Raw genomic sequence first — 18,660 nt, forward strand, 5'->3', positions numbered from 1 at the left:
GGCGGGGAGAACGGTTCCACCACGTGCAGGCCCGGAGCCCGCCCGCCGCGCCCCGCCCCGCCGCTGCCGCCGCCAGCGCGCCCTGCAGAGCCCGCGCGAGCCACCAGCGCGGGAGGGAGCCGCCCGCCTCCGCGCTGGTGTGGGAGGAGGCGGTCCGACGCGTTTCCCTCCTTTTCCCCCCGTATCCAAAACTTGAGTTCCCTCGCTGCCTCTGCTAACGGCCCGCTCCAGTGCGCCCCAACATTGGACACCTCCAAGTAGGACAGGTCGTTGATACTCCGCAAACTGGGTTTGCGGCGGGAGCAGTGGGGCGGGGGACGCAGGCGGGAACAAAGACCCCCGGGGCGGAGGAGCCTTGCGAAGACTTGCTTGAACCCGCGGCAGCTCGGGCCGGACGCGGGCAGGCCGTGTTGGTCTCTCTGCCCTGGCCCGAGGGAGCCGCTGGGAGAGGCCCGGGAGACCAAGCCGCCCCGGCCCGGGCGGGAGCCCTTCCCGAGATGCACCAGGAGGCAGCGGCGGGGACCGTCCCGGGGCCCCCGCTCCGCGCCTTTTGTGCCGCGCCGCCCGTGCGGGCCCCAGAGCCTAGAAATAACGAGTGCTCTTCGGGCAGAATCCTCTTTCACGATTTTCCCACCACAGTCTCGAGATGCCGGCAAAGTAATTGTTTTTCTCCCAAATTTACGCCTGAGGAAATGAACCTTGCTCAAGGTGACTTAGAATCTGAAGAGGCCCACAATCTTGTCAGTCCCAAGGAATTTAATACTATTTATGATGCTTGGATGGCTTTCTCGGGGGGGGGGGGGGAGGGGAATTGGTTCCTTTTTGTTGTCACCTCAAAACGCTGGGCTGTTCCGGTGTAAAGCTTAGAGCGCTAACAGCGTGATGGTGAGAAATGGGAGGCCTTCCAGCAAGCGCGGGTGACCTGAACAGAAGCAAAACCGGTGGCCTCCATGAGTGAATTTGGTAGTCACACCGAAAACCAGTCTTGGAGTGTTGATGCCCAGCACTGGGCCAGCTAGTAAATTACTTGTGAATGAGACACCGTGATTACAAGTGCTCACTGGACAATGCGGTTGACTATGAACGAACAGGGTGCAATCCTAGTAAAGGAGAAATTCAGAAACAATCCTAAGACTGCTTTGTGTGGAAACAGGGTTAATTTTGTCATATTATAAGTACATGGTCACTGGTCAAGTGGGACTAAAAAGAACATGGGCTTACCTTTCAGCTGGGCGCAGCTTCACATCTTGCTCTGCTGTAAGCTATCAGATCCCTCTGAGCATGAGTTTTGTCTAGAAAAGATGACACACTCGTTTCAAGGGTTGTTTCAAAGATTAAATTTTATAATGTGTGTAGAGACCCTCTCTTGCATGTGTACCTGTCACAGAGCAGATGCCAAGTGCTATCTTTTCTCTCCTATCCATCCCCCTTTCTAGTTTATACCCGTAGAAATTAAGAAGTAGTTTTAAGGATCCTGAATAAAACAGGAAGCTGAATTATAAAATTGCTGTTTTCCAGAGTTTTGTTCTTGTAGTTGTCCTTTTGGGTACCTGTTTTAGGTATCATCTTTCAATATGTTATCTTTGTTTCTTATTTGTATATGTTAATTTTTAGCTACCTCTTTTTCTACTCATCCCAGTTTTAAAATTCACTTACTTTGAAATGTGTGAAGTTCTTTTATACTTGTAATAATTTTAGAAACTTTGGCATTTTCTAAAGTATGTTTTCTCCATTGAAAATGCAAAGTCAGAACACCATGGTAAATAAAGTATTGGCCTCTACAGTGCTTTCATTTTCAGGGAAAAAAAAGAAAGGAAAAAAGGAAGATTCTTAGAAGGACAGATTTAAAAAAAAAAATCTGCCCCAGCCCAGTTATTTCTCGTTTCTGCACCTTTTCTGTGCCATACATCCTCTGCGAAGCCTTCCCAGACCCTTTTCTCTGTGCTCTTTAGTTATGCTCACTTCCTAGGACAATAATTACCAATTAAAATGTCTTTTGTCTCCAACTAGGCCTTGGACCTTGTTTTGTTCATTTTTTTTTTTTACAGCCAGTACCCACCAGTTCAGAGGCATGCATAATAGGACCTTGGTAAATACTGAACGGAATTCTGGACAGGATATCCCATTATAGAACTTTAATTCTGTAAGTTTAGAGTGATGGATGGTAGAATTATTCCCAATTAATATTAGGATTTTTTAAATTAATAAGCTATTTTTTAGAAAAGTTTTAGATTTACAGAAAAACTGAGCAGGTAGAACAGAGCTTCCATATACTGCTCCACCCTCCTCCACCCTCCCCGACCACGGCACAGTTTCCCGTTATTGGCATCTCATATTAGTGTGGTGCATTTGTTACCATATGAACCAGTGTTGGTGCATTGTATCGTTATTATCATGCAAAGCTAATAATAATTATTAAAGTCCATATTTCCTTCAGATTTCCTTAGTTTTACCCTAATGTCTTTTTACTGTGGCAGGATACAAACATCACATTTAGAAGTTATGTCACCTTAAGGTTCCTCTTGGCTGTGACAGTTTCTCAGACTTTCCTTGTTTTTGATGACCTTAACAGTTTTGCGGAAGACTGGTCAGGTATTAATATTTTGTAGGATGCCTTTCTATGGGAATTTATCCAGTGTTTTTCTCATGGTTAGATTTTCTGTAACCATGAGATGGTTATGGGTGTGGAGGAAGAAGATCACAGAAGTGAAGTATCGTTTTCATCACATCATATCAAAGGTACATGAGGTCATCATGGTTTATGACTGCTGATGTTGACCTGGATCACCTGGTGGTGTTTCCCAGGTTTCTCCATTGTGAAGTTGTCCCTCTCCCCTTCTGTGCTATACCTACTCTTTGTAAGGAAGTCGCTGTGCGCAGTCTATACCTAAGAGTGGAACGTTTTGCTCCCCCTCCTTAAGGGTGAAGTATCTACATAATTTATTTGAAATTCTTCTTTTTGGGAGATTTGTCTCTTCTCCCCCATTTATTAAGTCATTCAGTGATTTATTTATATCTTTATCTTGTTGCTCAAGTTGGTCTAGCTTTAGTCAGGGTGATACCTTTTTATTGTTATAGGGCTGATTTGTAGTTAAAAATGAATGTGGCTAAATGAAAATCAGCATTTCTCACATAATAAGAGAGGAATAAAACATCCCCCCCCCATTTGATTAGACTTGCTTATTATCCCTATTAGCCAAAACACAACTGTAGGAAAAAAAATTCTTCCAAATTTTAATCCTGGATTGCCCATCAGACTGTTCCTTTTATTGCCTCATCAAGGACATTTTTCAGTAAACTGGCTTTATTTTTTATATGGCGAGTGGTGGTACGATGACTACTAGTGTAGTTTGGTGCCACTGCCTTGATTTGTGCCAGGGCACCAACAGTTTTAACTACCATTGCAATTTCATCATCAGAGCAAACATTAACACAGTGAAAAAGACAAATGTCACGATTTTATTGTCAAAATAGTTGTGACCTTTTGGTCCCCTTGAAAGGGTCTTTGGGACCCCCCAGACATCCATGGAACACACTTTGAGAACTGCAGACCTAGTTTCCAAACCAGAATGCTGGGAGTCATCTTAGTCATTCCTTTCTTCTTTTCTCTGAGCTCCATAATTACAGTTAGCATGTCCTGAGTAAGATGTTGTGAAGCTCTACTCTGAGCTTTTGCATTATATTAACTCCTGTAATCCTCCAGCACTGTGAGACAGGTACTGTTACTGTCATTCCCATTTTACAGATGAGGAAGCCAAGGCGCAAATGTAATTTGCCCAAGTCCCTTAGTGGAGTCTGGCTCCAGCTCTCCTGTGCCGTGCTATCTCCAGTTACCATCATGTCATTTCCAGATTCTCTTTTTTACTTTTGCCTTAGTTCAGCACTCCATTCTCTCCTCAGTTAGTGCAGTAATCTCCTAACTGGTTTTCCTGACGTGTGTTGCCTCTTCAATTCTTCCTTCCAATGTTATCTCCTAAGCTCTCTTTCTAAAGCACAGATCTGCCCACATAGCCACCGGCCTGTTATGGATCACTTTGGGTTAAAGGCCAAAGCCCCTAACTTAACACACGAAGCCCCTCAAACCCAGGAAATCGAATTGGGTGCTGTTCTCCACATCCTGACCTTCTCACTTCCCACCTTTGCACCTGTACCTCTCCTCCCAACTCCACTGTCTTCCCCAGCGAACTCCCAGTTATCTGTTAATACACAAATATGCCTTCTCTATAAGTTGTCCTGCCCTGCACTAGGGAGGGCTCTCCTTTACACCCCTTCCTCCCCGCCTCTTGCCTCTACCACTGCCCTTCCCGGGTTGCTGGGAGCTCCTAGGGGCAGGGGCTGCCTCTGTCGCTGGGGCCCTCACGCTGGGCCTGGGGCATGGCCGACCACAGACCCCATTGTGGGACGAATGGGGAGCCAGAAGAGGTGTGCTCACTGGGGGAGGCCCTCCTAACTAGACTCCAGTGAATTCTCCCTTGAAAGAGCTCTGCAGCTGACACCTTGGAGGGCAAGCAGGGCCGCGCCTGAATGCTGCCCTCTAGAGGCAGAATTGTTCGTGGCTTCAGAGACTCCAGAAGCATCGCGGAGTCTAGGCAGAGAGTGCTGGCTTTGTGGCAGCTGCCTTGGCCGCCATCTCAGAGCGGGGCCCTTGAGAAGGAAGCCATTGTAGGGTATGAGAGCTGGAGGGCATCCTAAAGACTGTTGGTCCAGCCCGCCTAGGGTTCATGATAGTCCACAGTGCAGAGAAAGAACAGGGATAAAGGCAGCGTTGGAAATCCAGAAGCTCTGGGTGGAGGTTAAAAGAGGCAGGAGGGTGCTGGTTGGGTGAGGGTGCTGGTTGGGTGAGGGTGCTGGGCCAGCCACAGTTCTCCTTAACTGCAGGGCGTGGACTGTCCACAAGAGCTTATATTCTATTGGTGTTGGGGACCGAGATGTGTAACAAATAACTAATAAGCACTATGGAAGAGGTAAAATATTCTAACATGAGAGAGTTGACTACCTCAGCTGTAGGGGGTGGGGAGGGATATGGGACAGACTCACAGAGGAGGTGCTGTTTTATCTAGTTCATTCATTAATTCAACAAACACTAGGACATAATATGTAATAAGGTAAACAAAAATTCCTGTCCTTTTGGAGCTTAATTCTAGTGGGGAGGGGGGCATAGAAAACAAATAAACATGTCAGTAATAAGAACTCAGGAAAAACACGATAGATGTTCAGGGACCTCTCTTGTGTGACAGCTGAACAGAGAACTGTGAAGTGAGAGAACAAGCTGTGAGGATGAGAAGGAAGAACATTCCAAGCAGGGGAACCTTGGCATAATTAATGGGCAAAGAGGTCAGGATGGCTGGAATGGAGTGAGCAAGGGAGAGAGTGAGAGGAGAGGCAGCAGGAGGAAGCCTTTTAAAATGATCATTGTGACTGCTGTGTGGAGAACAGATTCTAACTGGAAGGGAGGTGGGGACTAGAAGCAGGGAGACCACTTAGTAGACCAGTAGGTCAGATGAAAGACTCTGGTGGCTTGGAACAGGACATAGTTTCAGGGTTGCATACAGGACATATGTTGAAGGTAGAACTGAAGGGATCTGCTGATGGATTAGATGTGTGGGATGGAGACAACCCAAAGGTGAGCACCTAGGTGAACGTTTGTCACTTATTGGAATGGGGAAGATGAAGGGAAAGGTGGCTTTAGGGCAGGGTGAAATCAAGAGTTGGTTTTTGACAAGTTAAATGTTAAAATGCAGGGGGAAATTTTTATTATGAAAATTTTGTGTTCAGTAAAGTTGAAAGGATTTTATAGTGAACACCAGTATACTCACTGCCTAAACTGCATCAACATTTTGCTGTGCTTAATCTCTCCATCTGTCCTCCCTCTTCCATCCATCATTCCATCTTATTTTTTGATGTATTTCCGAAAAAAAAAAAGTTGGGGATATCAATACACTTCCCCCGAAATACTTTAGCATGCACGGCATTAACAGACTTTAATATTTGTTTTGTTTTTGTTTCTGTTTTAATTGAAGTGTAGTTGATTTCTAATGTTAGTTTCAGGTGTACAACATAGTGATTCAATATTTGTATAGCTTATACTCCATTTAAAGTTATAAAATCTTGGTTATATTTGCTGTGTTGTACAATATATCCTTGTATTTATTTGTTTCATACATGGCAGTTTCCTCTCCCCTTCCATCTCCCCATTGGTTACCACTAATTTGTTCTCTATATCTGTGAGTCTGCTTCTGTTTTGTTATATTCAGTTGTTTTGTTTTTTAGATTCCACATATAAGTGATAAAGATGTATACACACACATACACATGTTCTTCATCCATTCATCTGTTGATGGACACTTAGGTTGCTTCCATATCTTGGCTATTGTAAATAATGCTGCTATGAACTTTGGGTTGCATGTACATTTTTGAATTAGTGTTTTCATTTTCTTTGGATATATACCCAGCAGTGGAATTGCTGGATCATATGGTAGTTCTATTTTCAGTTTTTTAAGGAAACTCCATGCTGTTTTCCATAGTGGCTGCACCAATTTACATTCCCACCAACAGTGTGCCAGGTTTCCCTTTTCTCCACATCCTCACCAACATTTGTTATTTGTAGACTTTTTGTTGACAGCCATTCTGACAGATGTGAGTTGATATCTCATTGTAATTTTGATTTGCATTTCTCTCATGATTAGTGATGTTGAGCATCTTTTCATGTGCCTGGTGGCCATCTGTCTTATCTTCTTTGGAAAAGTGTCTTTTCAGTCATCATTAATTTTTTTTTTTTGATATTGAGTTGTAAGAGCTGTTTATATATTTTGGATATTAACTCCTTATTGGTCATATCATTTGCAAATATTTTCTCCCATTCAGTAGGTCGTCTTTTCATTTTGTTGATGGTTTCCTTTGCTGTGCAAAAGCTTTTAAGCTTAATTAGGTCCCTCTTGTTTATTTTTTCTTTTCTTTTCCTTTTTTTTTTCTCCTTTTTTTTTTTTTTTGCCTTAGGAGAGAGATCCAAAAAGATATTGCTGCAATTTACTGTCAAAGAGTGTTCTGCCTATGTTCTCTTCTAGGAGTTTTATGGTTTCAGGTCTTACGTTTAGGTCTTTAGTCCATTTTGAGTTTATTTTTGTATACGGTGTGAGAAAATATTCTAATTTTATTCTTTTACATGTGGCTGTCCAGTTTTCCCAGCACCATTTATTGAAGAGACTTTCTTTTCTTTTCTTTTCTTTTTTTAAATTTTATTTATTTATTTATTATTTTTTGGGGGGGTACACCAAGTTCAGTCATCTGTTTTTATACACATATCGAGACTTTCTTTTCTTTATTGTTCAATATTTGTTTAGTTTTTTTTTTCCTTTGAGGTAAAATTTCAATGAAAAGTACAAATATTAAGTGTACATTCATAATGGATACACTTGTGTAATCCAAACTCCTGACAAATTATAGAACACTACTGTCACTTCCGGAAAGTTTCTTTTCCCTTTTAATTCCCATTTCCACCTTCCTAGAGGCAGCCACTGTTATGATTTTTTCCACCATGGGTTGGTTTTACTAGTTCTATACTAGGAATATGAATATATATATGTGATTCCATTTATCCCTATAGGGAATAAATGGATATGGACAAATGGAATGTTACATATACACTCATTTGTGTCTGGCTTTTTTCTTTTTTGTGGACAAGCATATTCATTTCTTTTGGGTGATGCCTGAGAGGGGAATTTCTGGGTCATAGGGCAGTTATATGCTTTAGTTTTTGTTTGTTTTTTACATTTAAATCTTTAATCCATTTTGAGTTTATTTTTGTGTATGGTATTAGGGAGTATTCTAATTTCATTCTTTTACGTGTAACTGTCCAGTTTTTCCAGCACCACTTATTGAAGAGACTGTCTTTTCTCCATTATATATCCTTGCCTCCTTTGTCATAGATTAGTTGACCATAGGCACGTGGGTTTATCTCTGGGCTTTCTGTCTGGTTCCATTGATCTGTACTTCTGTTTTTGTGCCAGTACCATATTGTCTTGATTACTGTAGCTTTGTAGTATAGTCTGAAGTCAGGGAGTCTGATTCCTCCAGCTCCGTTTTCTTTTCCTCAAGATTGCTTTGGCTATTCGGGGTCTTTTGTGTCTTGAAAAAAATTTTAAGATTTTTTGTTCTAGTTCTGTAAAAAATGCCATTGGTAATTTAATGGGGATTGCATTGAATATGTAGATTGCTTTGGGTAGTATAGTCATTTTCACAATGTTGATTCTTCCAGTTCAAGAACATCTCTCCATCTGTTTGTGTCATCTTTGATTTCTTTCATCAGTGTCTTATACTTTTCTGAGTATGGGTCTTTTACCTCCTTAGGTAGGTTTATTCCTAGTTATTTTATTCTTTTTGTTGCAGTGGTGTATGGGATTGTTTCCTTAATTTCACTTTCTGATCTTTTGTTGTTAGTATATAGGAATGCAGGATATTTCTGTGCATTTTTTTTTTAACATTTCATTTACTTATTTTTGGCTGTGTTGGGTCTTTGTTGCTGCATGTGGGCTTTCTCTAGTTGTGGCGAGCAGGGGTTTTGTTGTGGTGTTGTGGGCTTCTCATTGCGGTGGCTTCTCTGGTTTTTGAGCACAGGCTCTAGGCGTGCGGGCTTCAGTAGTTGTGGCACACGGGCTCAGTAGTTGTGGCTCATGGGCTCTAGAGCACAGGCTCAGTACTTGTGGTGCACGGGCATGTGGGGTCTTCCCGGCCCAGGGATCAAACCCATGTCCCCTGCATTGGCAGGCGGATTCTTAACTACAGCGCCACCAGGGAAGTCCCTGTGCATTAATTTTGTATCCTACCAAATTCATTGATTAGCTCGAGTAGTTTTCTGGTGACATCTTTAGGATTTTCTATGTATAGTATCAAGTCATCTGCAAACAGTAACTGTTTTACTTTTTCTATTCCAATTTGGATTCCTTTTATTTCTTTTTCTTCTCTGATTGCGGTGGCTAGGACTTCCAAAACTGTGTTGAATAGTAGTGGTGAGAGTGGACATCCTAGTCTTGTTCCTGATCTTAGAGGGAATGCTTTCAGTTTTTCACCATTGAGAATGATGTTTGCTGTGGGTTTGTCGTATGTGGCCATTATTATGTTGAGGTAGGTTCCCTCTATGCCCACTTTCTGGAGAGTTTTTATCACAAATGGGTGTTGAATTTTGTCAAAAGCTTTTTCTGCATCTATTGAGATGATCATATGGTTTTTATTCAATTTGTTAATGTGGTGTATCACATTGATTGATTTGCATATATTGAAGAATCTTTGCATCCGTGGGATAAATCCCACTTGATCATGGTGTATGGTCCTTTTAATGTGTCAGTGATACTGGTCTGTAATTTTCTTTTTTTGTAGTATCTTTGTCTGGTTTTGATATCAGGGTGATGGTGGCCTCATAGAATGAGTTTGGGAGTGTTCCTTCCTCTGCAATTTTTTGGGAGAGTTTGAGAAGGATGTGTGTTAGCTCTTCTCTAAATGTTTGATAAAATTCACCTGTGAAGCCATCTGGTCCTGGACTTTTGTTTGTTGGAAGGTGTTTAATCACAGTTTCAATTTCATTACTTGTGATTGGGCTGTTCACATTTTCTGTTTCTTTCTGGTCCAGTCTTAGAAGGTTATACCTTCCAGGTTGTCCATTTTATTGGCATATGTAGTTGCTTGTAGTAGTCTCTTATGATGCTTTGTATTTTCTGCAGTGTCCATTGTAACTTCTCCTTTTTCATTTCTAATTTTATTCATTTGAGTCCTTTCCCTCTTTTTCTTGATGAGTCTGGTTAAAGGTTTATCAATTTTGTTTATCTTTTCAAAGAACCAGCTTTTAGTTTTATTGATCTTTGCTATTGTTTTCTTTGTTTCTATTTCTGCTCTGATCTTTGTGATTTCTTTTCGTCTGCTAACTTTGGGTTTTGTTTGTTCTTCTTTTTCTAGTTCCTTTAGGTGTAGATTAGATTAGGTTAGATTGTTTACTTGAGGTTTTTCTTGTTTCTTGAGGTAGGACTGTATTGCTATAAACTTAACTGCTTTTGCTGCATCCCATAGGTTTTGGATCATCGTGTTTTCGTTGTCATTTGCCTCTAGGTATTTTTTGATTTCCTCTTTGACTTCTTCAGTGATCTCTTGGTTATTTAGTAGTGTATTGTTTAGCCTCCATGTGTTTGTGTTTTTCACAGTTTTTTTTTCCTGTAATTGATTTCTAATCTCATAGCATTGTGGTCGGAAAAGATGCTTGATATAATTTCAATTTTCTTAAATTTACTGAGGCTTGATTTGTGACCCAAGATGTGATCTATCCTGGAGAATGTTCTGTGTGCACTTGAGAAGAAAGTGTAATCTGCTGCTTTTGAGTGGAATGTCCAATGAATGTCAACTGAATCTATCTGGTCTATTGTGTCATTTAAAGCTTCTGTTTCCTTATTAATTTTCTGCCTGGATGATCTGTCCATTGGTGTAAGTGAGATGTTAAAGTCCCCCACTATTATTGTGTTACTGTTGATTTCCTCTTTTATACCTGTTAACATTTGCCTAATGTGTTGAGGTGCTCCTATGTTGGGTGTATATATATTTATAATTGTTATATGTCTTCTTGGATTGATCTCTTGATCATTATGTAGTGTCCTTCATTGTCTCTTGTAACATTCTTTATTTTAAAGTCATTTTATCTGATATGAATATTGCGACTCCAGCTTTCTTTTGATTTCCATTTGCATGGAATATCTTTTTCCATCTCCTGCTTTAGTTTTATAAAATAACTGTCAGACCTTTTTTCCAAAGGTCCATCAACAAAAGAATGCATAAATACATTGTGGTGTATTCATATTATGGAATGTTGTGCTATGGTCAAAATCAAGTAAAGCCACATGCATCAACATGGATAAATTTCAAAAACATAATGTTTGGGGGGAGGGGGGAAGCAAATTTTAGATTGAAACATTCAATATGATACCTTTATATAAAATTTGAAAGCCTGTGAAAGAAATATTACATATAGTTATGGGTACTAATACAGTAGTAGCACAAAATCAAACTTTCAAAAATAATCAATTTCAGGATAGTGGTATCTCAAGTGGGGTTTGGGGAAATGAATCAGAGGGGTTCATCATTGGCTTCAACTGTATCGGTAAAGTTGTATTTCCTTAAAAACATCTGAAGCAAATGTGGTAACATGTTAAAATTTTATAAAGTTGGTTGCTGGAGACGTGTTCATTATATTAATCTCTGTAGTTTTTGGTTCTCTGATTGCTAGCTTGTATGTAAGCTGCTGCCCCTGCCCTCCACTTCTGCAGGTGGTGGAGACTGGGCTGAGCTTGGGATGTGGGAGCAGAGCTGCTCACTCCCACTCTGTCTCCCTCTTGCAGCTGCCACAGTTCAGGGGAAGCTCCCCAGAGACTCCAGGGAGGAGGGCCTGTCAGACAGCACCCCCACCTGCTCCCGGTCACTGAAGCCTTGCAGACGACTTCCAGGTCTGCCTTCCCCACCTCATTCCTAAATTTAGGTCTGTGACCTGGGCCCAACTCTCCCTCCAATCCCAGTTCCAAACCCTACTTAAAATTGATCTTATTTTAAAATATCTGTTCTGTTCTGTTGTTTTGAGTTTTTCTTCAGGAACTCTGATTTTACATTTGTGCAGTTTCCTTTACCTGTCTTCGCTATCGCTCTCTCTCTAATGATTTTTATTCAGTTCCGTTTTATCTTCTTCACTTTTATTTCTATTCTTTGTATCTTCCATGGTTTCCTTTAGAGTGGTGTCTCCTCTCTCTGTGTTTCTAGTAATTTGGTTTTTGTTTCTGAAATGTTTTGTATGTGTTTTTCTTACACTTATTTTCTAAATCTACCCATTTCTGTTCCTTGTCCTTCTGTTGTCTGTCACCTTTCATTCCTTGACTTGACCATATCTTCCTTGAATTATTTCTGCTTTGTCAGCTCCCTGCACAGCTGCCACTGCCTCGTTACATTTTGAAAAATTCACAACAGGATGTTGGGTTAAAATTTTCTTCTGCTTTGTGGCCACATTTCTCTGATGAGTTTTCTTAACCTGCAGGGAAGTTTCTTTACTCCTTTTCATATTTTCTTCTGACAGTAGCTTTGTATGACTGTTTTGCTTACAATACCTTTGGTTGGATATTGAGTTATAAGTTTTTATCATTTTGGAGTTGGATTTTTCTAAAACAACTATTGACAAAAGAATCCCATGATGGGAACAAGGGAGCTTTCCTCATTTCTCAGCTTAAGGCTTGCCTCCTCTGTCAGTATAGGGGTGTATACTTTATGGTGCCTCCGTGTAATGGGGTCTCCTCTCAATTTAGGATTCTAACCTGGCTCAGCTGAGCTCTTACAACTAGTCTGGAGCTCCCCTGGTTCCTCCCCCAACCACTGATTTCCAGGCGTTCTGCTCCTTCCTGCCAGCCTGTTCTTCTCTTTTTCCTAAGCTGCACCTGTGAGTCCTCCAGGCACTTATGGATTTATTTCTTCCCCTCCCAGTGTTCCTGTCCTCTTCCTTCTTGGTCCTGCTCACGTCTGTTCCCACCCAGGGTGAGCCCTCTCCTAGGTTGAATTTTCGCCGGGGATTGCTGGGAGTTGCTGGCACTTGCATCCTCTGGACTCCAGTGCCGTTTCTGGTCTTCCCTGGGGCACCTGCTAAACTTCATATTATGGTTTCCTGTGCTGGTTCAGGGGGTGGCTCTACACACCATATGAAGTTGGTGAAGTTTCTCACTTCCTTGTTCTACTGAAGATGTAAGCTTGTAGGTGTTTCACACCTTCGTTATTGTTGCTCTGAATGATTTTCAGGAAAAATGGAAAGATTGTGAACAAAGCTGTCACCATGTATCCATCAGGCTGACTTAGAGTCCTTAGTCAGGCATTCAAAGCCCTCCACAGTCTGGTTTCAGCTTTTCTCCCTGCTCTTAGGTGTGACCATGGTTCCAGCCAGACTAATCTCCCACCATCCCAGGAACTCACCATGCACATTCCTTCCTCTGTGTTCCAGCTGTTTTCCACAATTGCAGTGTTCCTTTCAGGGGCTTCTTTAGCATGGTTTTGGGGGACCCAGCATGTATTTCTCCCTCTCTCTACCACCCACCAACAAGGTTAGATGCATAAACCTAGCTTGCTTGTCATGGTGCCCCTTCCCTGGGCAACAGTTTCAGGGAAAGCTGATTGGTCCAAGCAGGGCCAGAGTCCCTCCCTGACTTCCTTTCAGTAGAGCTAGCTAGGAAGCCTGCCTCTTGCTTCTGGTGTCACTGTGTCAAAGAATGTTCATCTGGAAGAACACACTGTCTGCAAAATTAAAGGATATGTTGACAGAGAGAGAGAGAGAGATTCCTTGTTTAAGTCCTGGATCCGCCCTGAGGTTCCTGGTGACATAAGCCAGTCTAACACAGTTTAGCTTAAGTGCAGCTGAAAGAATCCTGACAAATACACTTTACTGTGTTCTCCCATCACCCTGGTATTTTTACCTGTTGTAATATACATCACACCATATAGTGATTGTAATTGCCTGTTTGTTTGTTTGTATTTCCCACTGAAGCCCTTTACTGCAAAGTCCATACTGTTCACCATTGGGTGCCTGGTACCTTGCATTGTGCCTGGCCAGCATTGGGCCATAAATAAGTATTCACTTGAAACTTCATTTTTGCCTTTCTTAATTCTTCCCATCACTTGAGGTCTTAGACTCCAAGTTCTTTGTGCAGCATTCCACATCAGGAAAAGAAGCCGGAAGCTCTGGGTCCAGAACTTTGTTCATACCTCTCATATCAGCCTCATATTTTTTTTGGCTGTGTCTTCCATATATAATTAGTGATGGCCTGATTGATTCAGTTCTTCTGGTGGAATGTAAGCTCCAAAAGGCCAGGGAGTTGGTTTAATGCTCAGCCTCCCAACACCTAAAACGGTGCCTGGTCCTTATGTCTGGGGCCATAGTAGGAGCTCCATACATATTTATTAAATTCATATCTCTACCATACTGGACACAGCTTGTTTAACTTTTATGTGTCTTGTGTCCAGATTTCCTTTTCTGATGTAGATGTTAAGAGAACATCTTCAACTCCAAGTCCCATGATATCAGTGACCTCCAGTGTCTTATTCACTAAAGTATTTCTAGTGCCTAAAACAGGAAACAGTCTGTCAGTACTTACAAAATGAGTGATTTAAGTATTTGATTAGTGAAGTTTAAATTAAGTGAAGAAACGGAAATGAGTGGCTCAGACATTTTTTTTTAACTGTTTGTTTTCCGTCAACCTATTTCCATTTTACGAGTTTGTGGAAGAACAGCTTAAGACCGCTCAGTGGTTCTTCCTACCCATTCAGTGGCCTGAGCAGTGGGAGCTGCAGACCGGTCTTTCAGTGGCCAGCTGAGCGCTCCAGCCTCCAGTGGGCACTGCTGAATAGGCACAGAGGGCACCTGCATGCCTTTGGACCAGTCTGCCAGCTCAGGGCTGAGTAGCAGTGAACTCAGGAGCTGGAGCAGTCCATTCACCCTGAAATTCATCCTTCGTCATGGCCGTCTCAGCTGCCAACTGCTCTTCCTTTTCAATCTCCTCAGGATCTCTATAGAAATAGAGATGAAGTATGACCTCCCATGGATGTTCACAGGAGATGGTGCCACGCACGCAGAGAACTTCTCTGGTGAGCATCCACCACATCAGACCCACCAGGTGAGCGCCCTTGGTGTTGCAGGGAATGGCAGTGTCCACATAATGCGGAGGAGAGTCTGTGTTACACAGGGCAGTGGTAGGCAGGTTAATGTAAGAGGCCTCTGTGAGAGGCTGGTGGTCAGCCCTGGGATCAGTAACCACCAGAAGTCTTGGCTCCCAGAAGGCTGCCTGGATCTGGGTAGTGAAGGTTCCAGGAGTGGAGCGGCCAGCAATGGGAGTGGCTCCAAGTGGCAGCAGCAAACTTCAGCACAGGTTGCTGGCCGGTGTTCCTGGAGAATATGACACTGATGTCAACTGGGTTTTCTATGGCAAAAATGGCACAAGCTGCCAGCCGAAGCTTCTCCCAGGTTCTGTTCAGATTTATGATGTAGATACCATCACTTTTCCTTTTGTAGATGTGCTGTTCCATTTGGAAGTCAAGGTTGATGCCCCCTAAGTGGGTTCCTTCTGCAAGAAATTTGAGAACATCCTCCTTCATTTGCAAGATATCAAGGGTCTGAACACTGTGAGAGTTTCCCTTGAAGTTATGATGGGAATCCAGAACAACGCCATATGGACCCCTGTCTGGGTAGTACGGAAAGCACTCAGAATTAGTAAGAATGTTCTGCTATGTTTGTTTTAACCTCTGCAGTTTATAAGTACGCTCACAAATATCCCCTCACTTGAACCTTACAACAACCCTATGAGATTTATTTTGTCAGTTTTATAGATGAGGGGAAAGGCTCAGAGGAACCACGGGGCTTGTCTAAGACTACATAGTTGGCAGGTTGGAACTTGAACGCTAGACGTGAATCCAAATTGTATGATCTTTCAACTTTTTTATGGATACCAATTGAAGATGAGATGGAATTTTTAGAAAATTGTCAACATTTTATCATTGGAATTATAGAATCTTAGAGTTGAAAGTGGCCTTAGACATCACAAATTCCAAACCCCTCCCTCATTGCTCAAAATAGGAAAAAAAGGTTTGGAGAATTTTTATGACATATCTACAGGCACACTTCTAGTTTGAGAACTCATTACGCTGAAGCTGGCTCCTCCACTGACTGCCTCTGGCTTGTCCTCAGATTTCACTCTCAGTTGGAGATTGTGGACTGAGCTTGTGGGAGACCAAGCTCCTCTCTGCTTTCTTGCATCAGAGGCCTAGGACAGCCAACCCTTTCTGACAGGAGCCTGGCCCTTGCTAAAGGAAACTGGGGTTTTTTGTCTTTCCCTCTTTCTGTCCTTTCTTTTTCCTCTTTCTTATTTACCTTGCAGATGAGGGGCGAGGGTTGTAAAAAAGGCATCCAGTCTTCAAGTTTCCCTACTTCCTCCCCTGTAAGACCTTCAGATTTGTTTGTTTGTTTGTTTCTTTTTAAGGTCTTTATTGGGGTATAATTGCTTTACACTGTTGTACCAGTTTCTGCTGTACAACACAGTGGATCAGCTGTATTTATACATATATCCCCATATCCCCTCCCTCCCATGTCCCCTTCCCACCCTCCCTATCCCAGCCCTCTAAGTCATCACCCATCATGGAGCTGATCTGCCTGTGTTATGCAGCAGCCTCCCACTAGCCATCTGTTTTACATTTGGTAGTGTATATATGTCAGTGCTACTCTCTCACTTCAACCCAGCTTCCCCTTTGCCCCCCACCCCATGTCCTCAAGTCCGTTCTCTACATCTGCATCTTTATTCTCGCCCTGTCACTTAGTTCATCAGTACCACTTTTTTAGATTCCATGTATATGAGTTAGCATACGGTATTTGTTTTTTCTCTTTCTGGCTTACTTTGCTCTGTATGACAGACTCTAGGTCTTTCCATCTCACTACAAATAATCCCATTTCATTCCTTTTTATGGCTAATATTCCATTGTATATATGTACCACATCTTCTTCACCCATTCATCTGTTGGTGGGCATTTAGGTTGCTTCCATGTCCTGGCTATTGTAAATAGTGCTGCAAAGAACATTGTGGTACATGTGTCTTTTGGGATTATGGTTTTCTCAGGGTATATGCCCAGGAGTGGGATTACTAGATCGTATGGTAGTTCTATTTTTAGTTTTTTGAGGAACCTCCATACTGTTTTCCATAATAGCTGTACCAATTTACATTCCCACCAACAGTGCAGGAGGGTTCCCTTTTCTCCACACCCTCTCCAGCATTTATTGCTTCTAGGTTTTTTGATGATGGCCATTCTGACTGGTGTGAGGTGATAACTCATTATGGCTTAGACTTGGATTTCTCTAATGATTAGTGATGTTGAGCATCTTTTCATGTGTTTGTTAGCCATCTGCATGTCTTCTTTGGAGCAATGTCTATTTTGGTCTTCTGCCCATTCTTGGATTGGGTTATTTGCTTTTTTGATATTGAGCTGCATGAGCTGCTTGTATATTTTGGAGATTAATCCTTTGTCAGTTGCTTTGTTGGCAAATAAGATCTGGTTTTGATAAAGGTCTCCAAGTTTGAAAGTTAATAAAAATAACCCCACTGACCTCTTTATTTATTGTTTTTGAACTGTCTACACCTCAGAGTCCAATTTTGTTTTCCTTTCTTTCTCTGATGCCCCAGGTGTAGACCATGCTGGCCAACTGAGGGTGTGCTTTGCAGAGTCCAACAGAATCTTGCCCCTGTCTTGTAGGAATACTACCAGGCCTTAGAGAAGAGAGATTCCATTGTTTGGCCTTGCACATCATTCTTTTTTTATGAGTCAAACCTGATAACAGAAGCACACAAATCTAAATTTTACCAGTCATCAAAGAAGTACAGTGAAATACCCTTTTCAACCATCAAGTAGGCCAAAAATTAGAGACTGATGTTTTGTGATGGCAAAAGGGTGAGAAAATGAGCACTCATATATTGCTGCTTTAAATAGGAATTGCTGCACCTTTTGGGAATGCAGCCAACTATCTATTAAAAAATACAGAGATTACATTCAGTAATGTCATTTTTGTTCATTTATCCTGTGGAAATCAAGATTCCAGTTTGTAAAGTTATATGTTCAAGACAGATTACTAAAATTCTGTTTGTAATTGCAAAAACCTAAAAACAATTTGAATTTCTGTCAGGAAATGTTGAATACATTATGGCTTAGCTGTAATACAGAATATATCATACAGTAATAAAGTTACAGAGTAACATTAATGGAATGATCTTCCTTTTGGAAAAAACAAGGAAATCTTTGTATGTGTGTATACATGATTACAGATCTTCCCAGACTTATGATGGGGTTACATCCCAATAAACCCATCGTAAGTTGAAAATGCACTTAATACTCCTAACCTTCCGAACTTCACGGCCTAGCCTTGCCTACCTTAAATGTGCTCAGAACACTTCCATCAGCCTAGAGTTGGGCAAAATCACTTAACACAAAGCCTATTTTATAATAAAGTGTTGAATATCTCATGTAACTTATTGAATACTTTACTGAAAGTGAACATCAGAATAATTGTCTGGGTACAGAATGGTTGTCAGAGTATTGGCTGTTTACCGTTTTGATGGTGTGGCTGACTGGCAGCTGCAGTTTGCTGCCACTACCGAGCATCTCGAGAGTCTCTTACTGCATATCGCTAACCTGGGAAAAGGTCAGCATTCAAAATTCAAGTATGGTGTGTCGCTTTTGAACTATGGTAAAGTCAAAAAATAGTAAGTCGGGGAGTTCCGTGGTGGCCTAGTGGTTAGGCTTCGGAGCTTTCACTGTGGAGGCCCTGGTTCAATCCCTGGTCACAGCTGATAAAATTTATGCCTTGAGGGTAGAATTGGGGTTGGGAAGGAGACATCAACATATCTGTGTTGTTTGTCTTTTATAACAAGCATGCATTGATTTTGTGATTTTTTTTTTAATAAAGTGAAAAAATTTTGAGAGACTGGGTTTGAGAGGTAGATGGGTTATAATCTAGTTTCTGTCACTTAATAGTTGTGAGAGGTTTGGTAAAGTACTTAACCTCAGTCCTCATCTGTAAAAGGGGAATATATCTACATCCCCATGTTTGATTAAAGGAAGTAAAGTATA

At 41.8% G+C, this 18,660-nt stretch overlaps 1 pseudogene; it reads right to left on the bottom strand.

Moving 5' to 3' along the window:
- Window positions 1-14,287: 14,287 nt before the first annotated feature.
- Window positions 14,288-18,192, bottom strand: LOC130854297 (40S ribosomal protein SA-like; annotated as a pseudogene).
- Window positions 18,193-18,660: the final 468 nt, after the last annotated feature.

The sequence above is a fragment of the Hippopotamus amphibius genome, chromosome 5 (assembly GCF_030028045.1).
Source record: "Hippopotamus amphibius kiboko isolate mHipAmp2 chromosome 5, mHipAmp2.hap2, whole genome shotgun sequence".
In the NCBI taxonomy this organism is placed as follows: Eukaryota; Metazoa; Chordata; class Mammalia; order Artiodactyla; family Hippopotamidae; genus Hippopotamus; species Hippopotamus amphibius.